Source organism: Sarcophilus harrisii, chromosome 6 (genome assembly GCF_902635505.1).
Source record: "Sarcophilus harrisii chromosome 6, mSarHar1.11, whole genome shotgun sequence".
NCBI lineage: Eukaryota > Metazoa > Chordata > Mammalia > Dasyuromorphia > Dasyuridae > Sarcophilus > Sarcophilus harrisii.
In genome coordinates this window covers 53,430,827-53,448,874 of record NC_045431.1, presented here as the reverse complement: position 1 = coordinate 53,448,874, position 18,048 = coordinate 53,430,827, and the positions used below count along the sequence as shown (strand labels likewise).

The following is an 18,048-nucleotide window of genomic DNA, read 5'->3' as shown; positions in this document are numbered from 1 at the left end:
ATGGATGTTTTGGTCCTCGGATACTCACCCACCTGAAATTCCAGAAACTCTAGGCATATTGAATGATGCTGTCAAGTGCTGTGGATTTATACTAACTCTTTATTCATATTTTTATTGAGTACTATATGAGACCTTTTGTTCCTTCTGCTGTTCAATCTCCCATAGCCTATTAATTAAATATTTTTCTTTTTCTCATGGCAAGGACACTCAACCAACCATCACCATTGCTCTCAAGTGCTTAGAAAATTAAATCTTGGTGAATACTTTCTTCACTCAGAATAATGACCTTAGAACACCAAGTGTACAGTTTTCTCTATATTAAAAGAATAAGGAAATTCTCTACTTCTAATTTTTAATACCAATTTTTCTCTCTCTTGGTCAGAAAAATACCACATGTTATTAGAAAGGTATTTCATGCTTCTTTGCAAAAGCAATTGTCTCTTTAGGGAAGTTAATTATATTTTTTCTCCCTACAATTAATACAAAGCTAAATGGATTTAGTATTTAATTTTCTATTTAAAAGAAGGAAACACTTTCCAAAGCATATCATACCCTATTACATTGACAAAGACCACTGTTTGAAGAAAGAAGAAAAGGAATGTTAAAATGAGATAACAAACATGGCAAAATATGTCCAATACACAATTTGATTATCAAGGGGCCACCTGAGCACAATAAATTTCCCTCCTTATCATTTACATTTGATGATCAGTTATATGTAGCAAGGAATTCCATCCCATGCACATTGGAGTTGGCTTCCAAATGATTCTTCTTTTTTTAATGAACTTAAATTTTTCCAGTGTCTGGTTCACTGCTTTGCAAACAGATACACATCTTAAGAAGATGCACCATCTGTTTCAATGCACAAGGAAATAATTTTGACTATTCCTGCTGATTCCATTTTTCAAAGAAAGTAAAGATGAAATTGATGATAGAGAAGCCACTTGAATATCCAAATAATGTTTTGCCCATGATTGGTCCTTGATCTAGGTTCTCCTTTTTTCCCTATTGTGAAATATTGAGTATAACTGGCAGATGGGGTAGTGCCAAAACCAAAGATAATACCAAGCTCAAATCTATGTTTCTATGTGTGTGTGTGTGTGTGTGTGTGTGTGTGTGTGTGTGTGTTGTTTAAATAATTGGTTTCTTTCTTGGGAGTATGCTGAATAATTAAATGTTTGCCATAACAATGTGAAACAAAGCAGATGTCCGTTGATTGGGAACACTAAAGAAGCTGTAATATGACAGAATATTGCTAAATTTTAAAATTATGTTTATAAAGAATATAAGGAAGCATAGGAAATTCATACAAACTGATATGTAGAAATAAATAGAACGAAAAACAATATCCATACTAATTATACCAGAAAAAAATAAACCTTTGTTATATGTGTTATGAAATTATAATGATGAAACTTAGTCCCAAAGAAGTCTTAACAGAATACACTTTTTGAAGCTATTTGGGATTAACAATCTGGACTATTCAAAATAACATTTGACTTAGTTGACATGTTGGATAGTTTTACTGGACTGTTTGTTATTCACTTTTCCCATCATTGGTTATAAGAGATGGCTTTCTGATAGAGAAATCCAGATAGTATAAAAAGTGGTCTTCCCTGATGTTTGTTGAGCATATAACAATGTTCTGTTCTGTTTTCTTTTGCTTTATTTTTATTTTCTATTTTTCTTTCTTCTATTTCTTTAAATAAGAAAGAATTTAAAAAGGGGGAGAAAGTGAGCAGTTAGGTGGCTGTATTATTGGGATTGAAGTTCTAGATAGAGTCAAACATTTCTTTTTATGAGAGGATACAATTTGAAAAAAAAAACAAATTAGGTTAAGTAATTAAAGAAGTAGAAGGGAAGAATGATGGAGTTAAATCAAAGAGAGACAAATAGCATAGGGGCAATATTTCTACAAATATGGAAGGAATTTATCATAGTGAATAGTGACTATAGTGATGGTCTTAGAAACAAGACAGTCTGTGAATAAGTCTTACCACTGCCACTTAGTAAATATGAATGTAAGCAAATCACTTTACCTCTCTGGAATCTGCCAAACAGGAATGAAAATAACAACCCAAGTTATTATAGGGCTGAAATGAGATAATTTGTACAAAGCCCTTCTGTGAATCTAAATGACAATTATTTTTGGAAATTCATTAAGGAGCAGAATGGCTTCCCAAAATAAATAAATAGGAATATTTGATTTTCTTTTTTAAAAAGATTAATATTTATTATGTCAATTCAAATAATTAAACAATTAAATATAATATTTCATCATTTATTAAAAGGTGTTCTATGATTGGAATTTTCTTATCAAAGGTCTAAGAAATGAATTAAACACTTATCTTGTAGGTATTCAATATAAATTACTATTAAAGCAACATGAAAATTAAAAAATCAAAGTATGATCCAGAAACACTTAAGGGCTCATAACTCAGTGACTTTATAGAGTTCTGGTTATAGATTTCATAAAGAATCAAAGATAGAGCTTTATAAAACAATCAAGATGTCCAGTTCTGAAAGTGACAGAGAGACACACAGAGGGAAAAATAGAGACAGAGACAGAGACAGAGAGACAGAGAGAAACAGAGAGAGAAATATGATTTTTGGTTGCCCTGGTCACTAGTAGCAAGTCACAATCTTTTTGTATTATTGTTAATAAAAGCTTAAAAAAAGAAAGCTCAAATCTTAGCTAGCTGAAATAAATGTTGCATGAATGGTTTATTTTCAGGGAGAAAAAAAAGTACTATTAGTACACCAAACTATACCCGTGCACGGATTTGATTTGAATATTTTTTCATTGATGTCAATAACTTTTAAGAATTAACTATAACCATATAAAAACCCTCTTGTCTGAATGGAACTTATTCCTTTATCCAAGACTTTAATGAAATTATGAAAATCATTCACATTGAAACTGTTTTCTCTAACATGCCATTTCTAAGCAGTATCTATCTACCAGTCATAGTAAAGAAAGAAAGATAATGAAAGTCATCTGTAACACACTGTCTTATTTGTAGAGAAGCTCTAAAAAGAAAGGAACCAAAAAAAGAAAGGCTCCCTAATTCCAGTGAGTATCCCATTCATTCATTTAACCAAGAAAACACAAGGGAAATGACTCCAGCATTGGAAGACTCTACCCTCTACTTGACACTCACCAGAGCACAGCCTCTAGGACTCAGTGATAGCTTGGACTTTCATTTGTTTATTCTCAGGACTACCCAATCCTGCTGGCACAGAGGGTAACCATTGTTCTCTTTCAGCCACAGGCACACATAACAATTATGGAAGGAAAGCTTACATTCTTCCCACATCATAACATGATTTTTTGGTTCTTTAGGGTTTTTTTTTTTTAGGTTAGTATTTTAGGTGTTTTTTAGCTCAACATCTAAGACAGACACCAATCCCCTAACCCCTAGCATATGGAGTACGTGTCCCAGCTCCTCTGGGCTACCACATTGCACTTCTTGAGAAGGAGTATCTTGTAGCTGGGGGTCTTGGAGCCCTAACTACTGGAGTGATGAGACTCAAGGGCTTGGTTCCTCTCCTTCCTCTGTGTCACCCATGTCAGCATGGGCGAGTGCTTGGAGCAAGCTCTGTCACTTTTGGTACTAGGGCCAAACCTCTTTGGGAAAAATTGCAGTTTCCACATGGAGAAGAGCCAGATGACCATTAACTACTGAGCCTGCTGTGTACTAATGTTGCCCAGCTTGATATTCAACTTCTCTAAGAAAATTCAAAATTTGGTATGATGGGGAAAAACATTAGATATTGGAATGAGATCCTCTCTTAGGTTGGCAATAGATTTGACTATTTAAAGGAGAAAACCTTTTTGAAGAAGTACTGCTATTTTGTGAATTTTCTATTTAATATATATTTGTTTCCATAATGACATAAAAAACTTAAAAATCAAGGTTCCCATAATGTGAATGTTCCATAACATTGCACTGGAGACTTCAACAGAATCAAATCACCATCATATTTAATTTGACAATTTATCCTGTACCTCATTACATCTCTGAATTTAGGTAACTTTCAAAGCATTAGCCCAACAGATTTTAAAAAGATGTGTTCTTAGTAGTTCTAAAAACATGTCTCCTAGAATTATAAAGACATTGGAATGCTTTAGAGAAACAATAGAAAGCTCCATGTGGAGTCAGAAAGACCCAAGGTCAATTCTGCCTGAACTACTAATTATCTGTATGATGCTGGGGAAATCATTACTCTCTAAGATTGTTTATTTACCAAAAAAATCTACAAAATTGCCTATCTCCAAAAATAAAACTATTTATAGAGTCAACCTTACAGGGTCATTGAGAGAGTGAAATGAAATCCTGTAAGTAACTATATTAATGTTGCCTATGATGATTATTCAGTTATTAAAGATGTTGAGTAAGGGTTCACCTTGAAATCAGGATAACTTGAGTTCAAGTTCTTCATCTAATATATACCAATTCCATGACTCTGAACTAGTCACTTGAGATTCATTGCTACAGTATTTTCCATATATTTAAATCTCACAACAGCAGATAACCTAAAGAAAATGGAAAATGACTTCTATATTTGAATTTATTTATAGAAGCTCTTGAAGTACTAGCAAAAAATAAAATAAAAATGCAAGCTAATGGACCATTTACCTAAAAGAATTATGACATCTAATATAATGGAATATTCTGGTCCCCTAAGAAATGACAATATAGAGGCTTTTCAGAGGAACTTTGATAAACTTCTATGAATACATAGTGAAGTGGCATAAAACAGGCATAAAATTATGTTTTTTTTATGACAATCATTGAATTTATTAAGGACAGCCATGTTTCAAAGTACATAGAGTTCCAGATGGAAGTTAAAAATACTCATTCCTGGATTCTAATCTGACCTCAAACACTTATTATTAGCTTTGTGACCCTAGGCAAGTTAATTTAAACCTCAGTTTTCTCATCTGTAAAATGATCTTGACTCCAGTATCTTTGCCAAGAAAACCCCAAATAGGATGACAAAGTCAGACAAATCAAACATTCCAAGGTGTAAAAATGATTCAAGTTACTGACCTCCTAATAGAGTTGATTATTATTATTTTTCTGAGTGAGACATACACTTTTGTACATAGCCAGTATGTGAATTATTGTCATTTGACTATATTTTTATGAGGAATTTTTTTCTTTGTTATTCAGTTGTGGGAAGGAAGAGAAAGAAGGAAAAATAAACAAAAACTGGTACTTCTTAACCAGGAAAAATTTACAGAAGAAGAAGAACAAACAAAAAAATTGGCTAATCTTTACAAATGGAGATAGTTCCCTGGGAATCCCCTTCCCTATATCATTAAAATCAAAAGTTTTCCTCACCAACACTACCACCTTCAAAATGCTGGGGGAGTGGGGAAATTGGAAAAGACTGCTGCAGCTATTAATTTGCTTCCGATGTGGTGACCCAATTTACTATATTTTGTAAACCAGTTTTGAATTAGTTCCCAAGCTAGCACAAACCCTAATGATAGCTAGTTTGCTTTCTTCCAGTGGGGTAAATTTAAATAAAGCACCTCTACTCACATGAATACCTGATAACCTGGTCTGTGTCCCCTCCTTCTTAGCCCCTAGACCCGATCAAAATCATGTTCTAAGAAGCATTTTCCTGCCTTGTGTCAAGCTATTCTGAGTAATGCTGTATTCATACTATACATTAATGTGATATGAAATCTATCTAATTCAAAAGCATTCCCTTTTTGACCTACAGAATATAATAACAGACTTTAAAAGGGCCATTTGAAATCATTAACCACTCTCACTTTGGCTGAAATTTTCTGTCAGTGGAATACTTAGGATTCACCTCCACAGGAACTCTATGATAGAAAGTCATTTATTTAAGTGGGGGTGCTTCAGAAGTTATTTACTCTAATCATTTTTCTAATGCAGAGTAGTAGAAAGAGGCTGAAACTTTTATTTCCCTTCACTAAAATGGAATTTCTCCATGTCCTATTCTGTGATCAGCAAGTTGAATGCAAGTAACCAGAATATGGGTTTAGGGAATATTCCTTGGGCTTCATTATTCTGGCAATGAGGTCTGAGACTCTAAAATGCTAACGCAAGAGAAATCTGTGCATGGGGGCACTCATCAGTATTGCCGTCCCCCAGCATGGGCTCAGAAAATTGAGAGCTGGATAACTTGAATGACACTTACTCCAGTCCTCTCATTTCAGAAATAAGAAAATTAATGTCAGAAGGGCAAAAAATCATACTGTAAGCAAATAGCTTAATAAGAATTCAAACTAAGTTCCTCTGATGACAAGTTGACTGTTCCTTATAATAGACTGAATGGTTATAATCATAATAATCATGATCATAATAATATTTGTAGTTTATAGAGCCTTTTAATATTTTCACACCATTTTGTAGTCATTATTTCATTTGAACTCCACAAAGATATTTTGAAACAAGTATCATCATTGTCATTGCCCTTTCATAGATGTAGAAACAAAAGCTCAAATCAGTGTCTAAGCCCAGTGTTAACCAAAAAGTGCTTAAATTAAATTTGAATACAGGTCTTCCTGACTCTCATTTCAGGGTTCAATAATGCCTATGATGCCTCAAAGAAATACATTTTGGAATCTAGAAATGAAGGCTTTCAATCAGTCAAAACCCATTTTTTAAGGATTGAAATGTTCTTAGCAGCATTCTATGTACTAGAGTAGAAAGAAAGGGGGAAACCATTGATGCCCTCAAGGCACTCACATTTTAATGAAGAAAAGGAAATAAATGATGTACAGCAATGGTGATTTGGTGATGGTTCCAACTTTCTCCTCTGGAGGGATCCAGCCTTTAATGACATTACATAATATTACCTATGTTCCATTTTAATGGATGTAAAACTTGAATTTAATACAATTTCACAATCACTTGTTAATTAAAGATTTATATACTAAGGATATTCCTAAATTTAAGGCATTGGATGAATGATCTCTGCTTTTAGTATTGTAGCAAATAATGTGAAAGAAATAGCAGCAGGTTGAACCAAATTGAGCCTTGCCACAAAAGGGAAAGACAGAAAGTAAAGAAGGAAGGAAGGAAGGAAGGAAGGAAGGAAGGAAGGAAGGAAGGAAGGAAGGAAGAAAGGAAGGAAAGAAAAAAGGAGGGAGGGAGGAAAGAAGGAAGGAAAGAAGAGAGGAAGAAAGGAAGGAAGAAAAGAAAGAAGGATGGAAAGAAGAAAAGAGGGGGGAGGGAGAGAAGGAAAGAAAAAAGGAAGGAAGGAAGGAGGGAAGAAAGGAAGGAAAGAAGGAAGGAAGGAAGGAAGGAAGCAAGGAAGTAAGGAAGGAAAGAAAAGGAAGGAAGGAAGGAAGGATAAGTGGAAGGAAGGAAGAAGGGAGGAACAAAGGAAGGAAGGAAGAGAAAAAGGAAGAAAGGAAGAGAGGAAAGAAGAAAGGGAGAGAGAAAAAGGAAAGAAGGAAAAAAGGAAGAGAGGGAAAGAGGGAAGGAAGGAGAGAAGGAAGGAAAGAAAGGAGGAAAGAAGGAAAGAATGAATGAAGGAAGGAAGGAAAAAAGGAAGGAACAAGGGAGCAAAAACAGGAAGGAAGAAAGGAGGGAAGGAGAAAGTTTATATTAGTAACTGTTGTGAGTGTTGATTAATCATAGAAGAATAAAAGGACTGCTATGGCAATAATGAAGGCGCAGTTGAAATTAAGTAACTTAATTTATAGTGGACCCAACTAGCCCAAAGCTATGAATTTCTGCAGCTCTTTCAATGACATCCAACAAGGAATGGAAAAGATGGGGGTAACTCAGGATTGTAGCTTGTCAAGGTATAAGAAGAAAGAAAACTTTTGGTTGACCTGGATTACCACAAATTTAACACTAAATAGAGAAGTGAGATCAGAAGAAGTGAGGGGATGGGAATGGAATATAGAGAGATTTAGAAAGAATAGAAGATATGATAAGGTTGAAGACTTATATGAGCACAAGTATGATGGAAGGAGAGGTAGAAGGCAATGTTCAGAAAGAAGAAAATTAGAGTTGGGCTAGTACAATGATGCACGATAGTGAGATATAAAGTGTTTCCATTCATGTGAGTAACTTAGGTGGAGTGGAGATGCTGGCTGTGGGTGGTTCCTGAGGCCCAGTTGTCTCATTGGTTCTCAATATCTGTTTTGAAGTCTCTGAGTTGTTTCTGAAAGTGTTGAAATGAAAAGGAAAAAAAAAACTATAAGCCATAAAACATGAAAATTCATAAAACCATGGCAGTTGTTAAGAAAGGAAAGTGAATGAGTTAGAGGCTAATAGAAGACCACACTGTGGGTTTCATACAATAAACATCTATTGTAATAGACATCTAATTGAACTTCCAAGGAGAAGGGATTACCAAGAATTAAAGGGAAATTGATGTTTTGCCATTGGTAATGAGAAGCTAGCAAGGAGTGTGCAGTCCCTCCTGTTGCCCCTATGTTTTGGAGACAAAAAACAGAAAACATCCAACACTCTCATGGACAAACCTGGACAATGTACTTACTACCTCAGGGGGAAAAAAATCCAAGTTTCCATTAGTCTTAGAAAGTGGAACTAGTGTGGGATGATGGACAATGGAACTAGTGAGGGAGAAAGAAATAGTGGAGAGGTTTCATAGAAGAAAAGGCACAATAGAATAGGTAGAAGAGGATAGGACTGATATGAAACTATATGAGATTCTGTGTCAAGTGAATCCCAGAAATAAGAGACACTATCAGATGATAATTTACCTATTAATGAACAAAGTCTTATGATTGCTTATGGGTCAGTGTGGTTGTGATAGTATCAGTTTACATAGTGGGATAGTCTAAAAATAGAACTAGGGCTCTAGGAGGTGGCTAGAATACCTCAATTTTATCAGAATGTAAAAGAAAGGAGCATAAAGAAGTTTTTTTTTTCATCCTTTTATAGTTCAGGGGAGAATGTTGGCATTCTTTTAAGTCCAAAGGGAAGACTTTAATTCCTTTGTTCTGCTGTGTAGAAAAATATTTTTAGTCAATAGGCAAAAACTATATTTAGATTCATGTATGAGACTTCTCTCAAAATTCTGTGTTAGTTTTCTAAACGTGTTGGAAGTGGACAATGCAGTTGAAGTACTAAAGATTACAATCTTTCAATAACCTAATACTGGACCATATCTGTGACTCCATCTTACTTCCAGTGGCAATCTGTATATGTCTGCTTATTCTGTCTCTTGCTTATGTTCTCTAATTAATTCCTTACATGGAGTTCATCCAATGAGATGGAGTTCTTCTTTACATTCTCTAATTAATTCAGGTACTTTTATTTTTGTCTATAAATCCCAATGCATAGCTCACAGTAGGCCATTTTTTGACTGATTGATTGATTTCATGGATAAATGGTTTCATCATTTCACGGTAAATTATTTCATGGTCAACCTAAAAGATTTTTATCAGACTTACTTTTAAGGAAACAAAATGTGGTTTTATTCAGTCTGGGGATTGTTCTCCATCCACACCAATCAAAATTTTACTGTCCTCTTTTACTCATCACTATTTGGCATTTATAAAGTAGTGCTTATCATCATGCCAAGTACTTATCATTATGGGAAGATTTGGTTTATAGACTAATCTTCATATTCCCCTTGAGAGTCATTAGGCCATAACCTTTAGTGGTTATTAGCTGTAAATGACTCATTTGCTTCAGAGGAATAATTTATAAAGTGTTAGATGGAGAGAGAGAGACAGAGACAGAGAAAGAGACAAAAACAGAGAGACAGAGAAACAGAGAGACAGAGAGAGACAGAAACAGAGAAAGAGACAAAGAGACAGAGAGACAGAAAGGGAGGGAGGGAGGGAGAGAAAGAGAGAGAGAGAGAGAGAGAGAGAGAGAGAGAGAGAATATGCTTGAATACTGACCCCTTTTTCACAGCTGGGCAAACTGAACAATAGATTAACTAATTTGTCCCAAGTCACAGAAAACAATTAAAGAGAAGAAATCAAACCAAGATCAAGGTCATAATTAGTGGTTCAATAATGCTGGGCAGAATTCTAGTCATGTGATTTATTAGATGAATGTTTCCCAATGTTTCCTCCAGGAAACACAATATACCTTGGTTAGAAAAAGACATAACAATTAATACCTATCTTGGACCATCACTAGTTGTCCTACTTTTTTTTGTCACTGGACTCTGGAAAAGAGTATAAGACTGATGATTTGGTGAAATTCTTGGACTAGTTGTCCTACTTTTTTTTGTCACTGGACATTGACAACTCTGGAAAAGAGTATAAGGCTGATGACTTGGTGTAATTCTGTCTCATGGATATCCAATTCATAAATTAATCAAGAATTATTGATTTCATTTGTCATTTATTCCAAAACAAAGAACACTTGAACAAATCACCTACTCTCTCTCAGCCTCAGTTTACTCATCTATTTAATGGTAATAATAATCACACTTGCTGTGGAAGATTTTTTGCGAGGTCTCAAATAAAAAAAAATGTCATTCATTTTAGTGTACAACCCTCCTCTCTGTATATACATATATAAATGCTACTTATTACTATTATTATGAAATGACTGGTCCCAAGTCACACAGGAACTTAGAAATAGACACAGAATTTAAAAATGAGTCTGTTTGACTCCTATTTGAAAACTCTCCTTGTCACCACTTAAGAAAAACAGAAATGAGTAGTAGTAGAAGTCAGGATTTGAACTCAAATTCTACAATTCCAAATACAAGGCTCTTTTCACATTATATATACAATGTTGTAATCACAAACACTGATTTTTTTTTTTAGATACAAGAAGCAAATGAAGTCTCTTTTCTACTGATTCCTGTTCTACAGAGCTCCACTTGTAAGGAGTCTGGCCAAAAAGGAGATTGTTGTGGATCACAAATAGGAATACCTCCATTTACAAGCAATCAGCATTTTTGGCCCCGCATAGAAGTCTCAAGTTTGCAGCCTGGCTTGGTTTTTGTTTTGTTAGACTAACTGTAAATAAAATGCAATAAAACTCCCTGCTGATACACAGCTAAAGCAGATGAAGGGCAACACACAGGAACTGGGACATTCTTTGTTTCGTCAAAAATATATTCTCGATCCCCTTTGTTTATCCTGTGCCTTCCTTTTCCAGCCTATCTCTCCACTGTCCCATATCAATTTCCTAGGGAGCTATCTTTTATAACAACAACAAAAATAACAAAACAAAACAAAAAATAAAAATAAACAGAATTTTATCAAAATTAACCAATATGTCAATTGAATCTAACAATATTTTCTCAGCCTTAATCTTCCCCCTGTCCAAAGAAAGAGGAAGAGCTGAGCAGGGATGTTCTTATATCTTTTCAAGGTAAAGTTTGATTGTTTTAATTACATAAAACTCAATTTATTCTTTTTTTGTTGTTATTGTTCTATCTGGATAGTTGTCATCTATCTATATGCATATATATATACACACATATGTATACATATATACACACATATAAATGTATATATTTTTATATATATACATGTATATGTATCTTTCCTGGTTCTGCCTACTTTGCAACTACATCAGTTCATGTATCTTTTCTTGTCTGTCTATATTCATATCCATTTTTTGTTATGATGAAGCAATATTCCTTCAAATCATGCAACATCATTTCTTTAACTCCCCCCCCCATATCTAAATTTTCTCTAGTTTTTTGTTACTACAAAATGTGCTTCTACAAATATTTTGATTCACATAGAATCTCTTTTTTTCTATATTTGATCTCCCTGGTACATATCCCTAGCAGTGATATTTCTAGGTCAAAAAGTATGCAAAACCATAGAATTTGCAAATTCATTTTATCCCCAATGAAATGATGTCTTCCCTCATAGATCTCAGATTCATCTATGGCTTTGTTTAAAATTCTATTAGGAGATTCATATTCATATTCTCAGTAATGTTAAAGTAATACAATTTAGAATTTTATGTTTTGATGTAAGGTTGTATGTTTGCGTGTATATGTGTGTACATATAATGTAAGTATAAACAAGTTATATATAAGATAAAATATATACATTTTTATTTTCATTTATTATATACAAAATGTATAGTACATATAATATACAGATATTGTATATAATCTTATTTTGTATATAACATATTTGTTATTATTTGCATATGACATATAATATGAAATATATACACACACAAAGGAGACCTTCAAAAATAGTATATTCAGAATAATCCATGAAAATGGAGCATTTTTATTTTTTAAAGTTTTATTTTTGACTTTTTTATATGACAAACATTTCTGTATCCCTCATTCTGTTTTATTCCTGTGAGAACCTCCACATAACAAAGAAATAAAAGGTTAAGAAAAAATGACCAGCACTTTAATCATGTCCAGCAATTTAGCTCTCCATTCGTAAGAGCTATTCTAATATTCATAGTCACTATCATGTGATATATCATTAACTTTTTTTTAACTCAGAATATTAAGTTAATTTATTCTAACTAGAATTAGTGGGAGTAAGGAGATGAATTTCATAATTGAGAATGAGTAGTTAAGGAAGAGTTACAGAGTGAGAATTGGGTGGGAGATCATTTAGTTCGGCCCATAATTTAAATAAAAATGATTTTTACAAAGCATGTCTAGAAAAATCATTTATTTTTGTTTGTTTGTTTTCTGATTGATGATCTCCAGTAGGGGGGTGGTATCTACTATGTCCTTAGGCAGCCTTTGCACCTTTGTATAGCTCTAATTTATAGGAACAGACAAAAGCAGAATGCTTAGTTTGAGTATAGGGGTAGAGAGTTGAAAGAGAAAAAATAAAAAAAACCTTTCTCTTAGGAAAATAAATTTACATCTTTCCATCTAACTTTTGTTCTCTGGGACCAAACAGAACCATCTTCCAATTCTGTAAGTACCTAAGACTACTGCTTCGTCCTTCCTATGCCTTTCTCTTCTCCAGCATATACATCTCCTTCAATTGATCCTCATATAGCATAAACTAAAGAAATTACACACTCTTGATGTCAGTGAGTGGTGATTGCAGCAATTATTGTAGGATGATCCTGATATAAAATAGTCTAGCATCTTTTCAATAAAGCTGTAATAAAATGTCTTTTAACTACTAACTTCAAGACACTAAAATAATAGCCATTTTTATGATCTAGGTTATTTCATAATTAAGTTATTAGAATTTGTTAGACTATAGAAATTTTGTTTAAACAGCTTATTGTTGTGCACTACGTCCTTGTAAATATAGTTATATTAAATAAAATTAAATTCAAATACTTTTATCAAGATCCTATAATGTAAGATAAACATGGGGGTCTACAAAGATAAAAATTAAAGATCTTCTTTCCCATCCTAATTGGAGGATATTGAATGTATATCATCAGCATAACAAGTTATTTCTCACCCAATCTTGGAACATGTCAGGATACTATTGACCTGCTCCCATGGTAATGTATAAGAAACTGAGAATGAATAGCTATTTTTTGTCTGCTTCCAGCTTCCAGTGAATTGATGGCCTTCACTTGGTTGCTAAGATAAAAAAAAAAAAAAATAGTGGGATAGGCTGTGTTAATAAAGAATAAAAGAAAAAAAGTTTTCCATCTGCCGGGTCTCTTAAAACAGACCTCAAGAAAAGTTATGTTCATTTGGTAAAATAGAAGAAGAAAAGAATCATAATGTGGACTCAACAAGCCAAATTTATACTGAAAGTTCAGTGCTACTTTGTGTATTCTTTTGTCCTGAATTATTAAAATCAAGGAAAAAATAAACAGAATTGCCTGTTAGGCATTATCTACCAAAGGCTTTCAAATGTAGCATTAGTAGCAGAATGTTTTTTGTTATTTTTTAAATATATAAATAAAAATCTCATTGTATGGGATGGGAAGGATGAAAAATTGTATTTAACATTTGCTCTGTGATTACATGAAATACTAGGTAAAGAATTAGGTCTTGAAAAATCTGTTTATGTCACAATGCTCATTGATTTGAATTATCTTTTTTTTTTTTCTTTTTGTTTATTTATTTGTTTTTTTGCATTTATTTGTTTATTTAATATTTTCCCCAGTTACATTCAAAATAATGTCTTTCACATTTATTTTTAAGATTTTTGAATTCTAGATTATTTCCCTTATCCTCACCCACAATTAAGAAACCACATGTGAAGTTATGCAAAATATTTCCATAAGTCAAAATGTAAAAGAAAACATAGACCTCCAAACCTAATGAAAATAAAAACCCTAAAGAAAAATTGAGAGAACAAGAAAGAGAGAGAGAGAGAAGAGAGAATGTTTCAATCAGTATCCAGACATAATCAGTTTCTTCTCTTGATATGAATAGGACTTTTCATCATAAATCCTTCAGAATAATCTTGGATTATTGTACCACTGAGAATAGCAAAGTCTGAAGTATCTCTTCTAGGCAAATCTAGACTGTGTTTCATGGTTTACTCAAGTTTGAACTTTGGATAACTTTGATTATGGATAACTTTGATATCACTTTTGTGATGCCTCATAGATTGTGAATCCTGACTAATTTTATGTTTTTTTTCTTAATTTTATTTATTTTTAATACACATTGCTTTATGAATCACATTGGGAGAGAAAAATCAGAGTAAAAAGTAAAGTTGTCAGATTTGCTGCCATACAATTACGCAAAATAGCTCCTAATTGTGGCTTTAATTTCTTTTTCATTGGTGGTAAGTTTACCCATTACATTTTTGATGATGGTATTTGTTTTTTTTTTTTTTTTCTTTTCTTTTTCTAATCAAATTAACCACAAGCTTATCTATTTTGTTGTTTGTTTGTTTTTTAAATAAAACCAACTTTTAGTTTTATTTATTAGTTTTCTAGTTTTGCTTTTCTTAGTTTCTTTTATTTTTTTCTTAGTTTTACTTTTATTAATCTCTCCTTTAAGTTTTGGAATTTTTTATATTTTACTTAATTGGGGATTTTTTATTTGTTCTTTTTCTAGCTTTTTTAGTTGCATGCCTAATTCATTGATCTTCTCTTTCTCTATTTTATTCACATAGCTAATTATAGATACAAGATTTCCCCTAAGAGCAGCTTTGGCTGCATCCCAAAGATTTTGGTATGTTATCTCATTATTTTCATTCTCTTTGATGATATTATGTGATTTGTTTTTTGACCCATTTATTTTTTTAGAATTACATTATTTAATTTCCAGTCTTTTATTCTATCTTTCAATGATCCATTATTGAATATAATTTTTATTGCATAATGGTCTGAAAAAGAAGCATTTGCTATATCTGCCTTTCTGCAGTCGATTGTAAGATTTTATGTCCACATACATGATCAATTTTTGTGTAGATACCATAAACTGTCAAGAAAAAGAGGTATTCCTTTCTATCTCTATACTATTTTCTGCAGAGCTCTATCATATCTAGGTTTTCTAGGATCCTATTAACTTCCCTAATTTCTTTATTGTTTATTTTTTTGGTTAAATTTGTCTGATTCTAAAAGGGAAGATTGAAGTCCTTTACTAGGACAGTTTTGCTGTTTATTTCTTCCTGTAACAGTCTTAAAATCCTCTGTAGGAATTTAGATGATCACTTGGTGCATACACATTTAATATCCTTAGTACTTTGATATTTATTGTTTCCTTTATCAAGATATACTTTCCCTCCTTATCTCATTTACTATAATCTATTTTTACTTTTGCTTTATCTCAGATCAGAATTGCTATCCTTACTTTTTTTACTTCAGCTGAAGCATAATAAACTTTGCTCCAGACTTTTACCTTTTTTCTGTATGTGTTTTTCTGTGTGAAATGTATTTCTCGTAAACAACATATTGTAGGATTCTGTTTTTTTTTTTAATCCATTATGCTATTTACTTCTGTTTTATAGGAGAGTTCATCCCATTCACATTCACATTTATGATTATCAGTTCTGTATTTCCTTTCATCCTATTTTCATCCCTGTATATACTTTTGTTATCTCTTTTCATCCTGTCATTAAAAGTGGTTGTTTTTACCTACCTATCACATTCACATTTATGATTACCAGCTCTGTATTTCCCTCCATCCTATTTTCTCCTATGTATATAATTTTGTTCTCTCTTTCCACCCCAATCTTAGTTGTGTCTGTTTTTTTCACCTGCTCAAGCCACTGCCTTATCTTTTCTCATCCCTTCTCCCCTTCTCTTTTCTTTTTTCGTAGTGTATCTGCCCTTCCCTCTATCCTGACCCTCCTTTTTTCTTTACTCTTTCTCCCTCTTCTTTAATATGTTAGATAAATTTTACACCTTTGAATGATTAAGTAATTCTCTCTTAAAGCCAAAACTGATGAGATCAAGCTTCAGACACTGATCCTCCTCCTCATTTCTTTCCCTCAATTGTAATAGTCTTTCCTCTCTTCACAATACAGACATTTCCTCACACCTTAATGTCTTTTTCTTTTATATCATCACATCAGAGAGCATTCATAACATACCTTCAGTCCATGTGATCCTCCCTCTGTCTGCTCCAGTGACAAATATAATTCTCAAGAATTGCAGATATTATTTTCCCATCTAGGGACGTAAACACTTTAAGCTTTTATATATTTCCCCAGTTTATCTTTCTATGCTTCTCTTAAGTACTGTGTTTGTAGATTAAATTTTCTGTTTCTTTCTGGTTTTTTCAATAGAAATGATTGAAAATCTCTTATTTCTTTGAAGTTCATTTACTCCCCTGAAATATGATGCTTAATCTTTCTGGGTACTTAATTTTTTATTGTAATCCCTGGTTTTTTTGCTTTCCACAATATGTTATCCCAGAACCTCCAATCCTTTAGGGTAGATGTTAACAGATCCTGGGTAATCCTGACTGTTGCTCCTTGATATTTGAATTGTTTTTGCCTGGCAGCTTGCAGTATTTTCCTCATTGACATTGTAGTTCTGGAGTTTCATAACAATGTCCCTTCAGGTTTTCCTTGTGGGATCTCTTTCCAAAAGTGATTGTTGGACTATTTCACTGTATTTCCTCCTTTATTTCTAAAATATTATGGTAGTTTTCCTTAATGACCTCTTGAAAAATGCTGTTCTGGATATGGCCTTCACGTACACCAATAATTTGCACCTTGTCTCTTCTGGATCTATTTTCTAGGTTGATTTCCACTGACACATTTCACATTTTCTTCAATTTTTTCATTCTTTCTACTTTGCTTGCCTGATTTTTGCTGTCTTATAGAATCATTAGCTTTCATTGCCCCCATTCTAGTTTTTAACAGATGATGCTTTCTTCAGTCAGCTTTTATATCTCTTTCTCCTTTGGCTAATTCTACTTTTAAAGGCCTTGTTTTCTTCAGGGGATTTTTTTTTTTTTTTTTTTTTTTTTTTTTGCATTTGGCCAATTGTATTTTTTAAGTCTTCAGACAATTTTTTTCTTCCTTTTTCAAACTTTTCTCATTTTTTCTTCTTTCTCTCTCATTTGCCTTTTAAAGTCTTTTATGAACATTTCCAAGAAGTTTCTTTGGGCTCCAGAACAATTTATCTCACTCTTTGAGATTTCATCCTCCTCTGAGTTTGAGTTTTTGTCTGTCCTGTCAGAAAAATAGCTTTTTATACTCAAGGTTCTTGTCTGTTTCTTTCTCAATTTCTTTATTTTTCTTTTGGTATTTCCTTTTTTTTTTTTTTTTTTTAACTTTTAAATGGAGTTCTACTGCTGGGCTATAGGGGGCGCTTTTCCAGGCTTTCTGCACAGCTCTAGTATTTGGCTTTGAGCACAGCGCCCCCTTGTGTTTTCAGGGCAGTTCCATGCAGGCCACGCCCTGGTTTCCCCCAGTTTCCCTCCTGAGCTGGGGCTGGAGGCCGCCCCCCGCCGGGCTCCTCCGCTGAGCCAGGACGGAGGATCTCCGCTGCTGATTGGCTGTGAGTAAGACCCGCCCACCAGCTTTCCCAGAGTCCATCTGAGCTGGGCTGACCTGCCTTTTTATCCCCAGTGAGACAGACCGTTTTCCAGAGGTTCATTCCGTCAGAGTCTGTTCGGAGACTCCGTCTCGGGTGGTTTTTAAAGCAAACTGGGAGAGCCCGGGCAGCGCCCTGGCTTATTTCCGCCCTCTTGGCTCCGCCCCGGAAGTTCTCATTATTGTATCACTGGCTG

The 18,048-nt window shown here is 33.5% G+C and overlaps 1 long non-coding RNA gene and 1 pseudogene across 1 annotated transcript in view; both read right to left on the bottom strand.

Annotated features, from left to right (window-relative positions):
* Window positions 1-17,266, bottom strand: part of LOC116419892 — an 82,246-nt gene extending 64,980 nt beyond the window's left edge. Inside the window, exon 1 of the long non-coding RNA XR_004230221.1 lies at window positions 16,400-17,266. This is a non-coding gene — a long non-coding RNA (uncharacterized LOC116419892). The remainder of the gene's footprint in view (window positions 1-16,399) is intronic.
* Window positions 3,201-3,569, bottom strand: LOC111721356 (annotated as a pseudogene).
* Window positions 17,267-18,048: the final 782 nt, after the last annotated feature.